Genomic DNA, 711 nt, shown 5'->3' with positions numbered 1-711 from the left:
GGGCTCCCCGACGCTCTTTTGTTAGGTGCCTCCAAATTTTGCCCGAGATATCTCAGTGAGGTCTCCAGTGATCATCCTATTTAAGTTGTAGCCCTCCACCTCCCTCCCTTTTCTCCTTTCCTGCTTTATTTTATTCCGTTGCATTTATGACTTCTAACATATTAGTTGACTGTCCCGCTTCATTTACTGTCTTGCTTCAGTAGGATATTAGTATAGGATATAAGTATCATGAAGGCAGGCGTTTTTATCTGCTGCTCTTATCCTTGGAGCCTGGAACAAGGATTAGCATATAGTAAAAGTTCACTAAATACTTGTTTAAACCCCAGAGTGGACTAAACCTACAGAATTGGGGATGCCATAATGATATTTTTTATAGTACTAGGTTTATTATGGCACAGTCTAATTTTATGAGGATGCTTTTTTCCTGTTTCTGAAACAATTCTTGTGATTCCAGTACCACATTTTCTTAGATCTGTCACTTAATCTGTTTTGGAGGTTAATAATAGTAACAGTGATAATAGTAACTTACCTTGTGTTAGTACTCTCCTAAATGCTTTACTTGCATCCTCATTTAACTTTAAAAAATTTTCTCAATGTTTACTTTTGAAATATTCCAAATATTAGCAACAACTCATAATTCTTTATCTAGAATTACCAATTGTTAATCTTTGGTCACTTTTGCTTTCTCTTTCTAAATATATGTATTTTGCT

The 711-nt window shown here is 35.0% G+C and overlaps 1 protein-coding gene across 1 annotated transcript in view; it reads left to right on the top strand.

Annotated features, from left to right (window-relative positions):
- The window catches only part of LTN1 (listerin E3 ubiquitin protein ligase 1), a 66317-nt gene that overhangs the window by 865 nt on the left and 64741 nt on the right, over positions 1 to 711 (top strand). The window lies entirely within an intron of this gene.

This window comes from Lipotes vexillifer, unplaced genomic scaffold (assembly GCF_000442215.2).
Source record: "Lipotes vexillifer unplaced genomic scaffold, Lipotes_vexillifer_v1.1 scaffold93, whole genome shotgun sequence".
Classification (NCBI taxonomy): Eukaryota; Metazoa; Chordata; class Mammalia; order Artiodactyla; family Lipotidae; genus Lipotes; species Lipotes vexillifer.
Note: the sequence above shows the minus strand (reverse complement) of the source record. Positions and strands in the feature narration are given on the sequence as shown.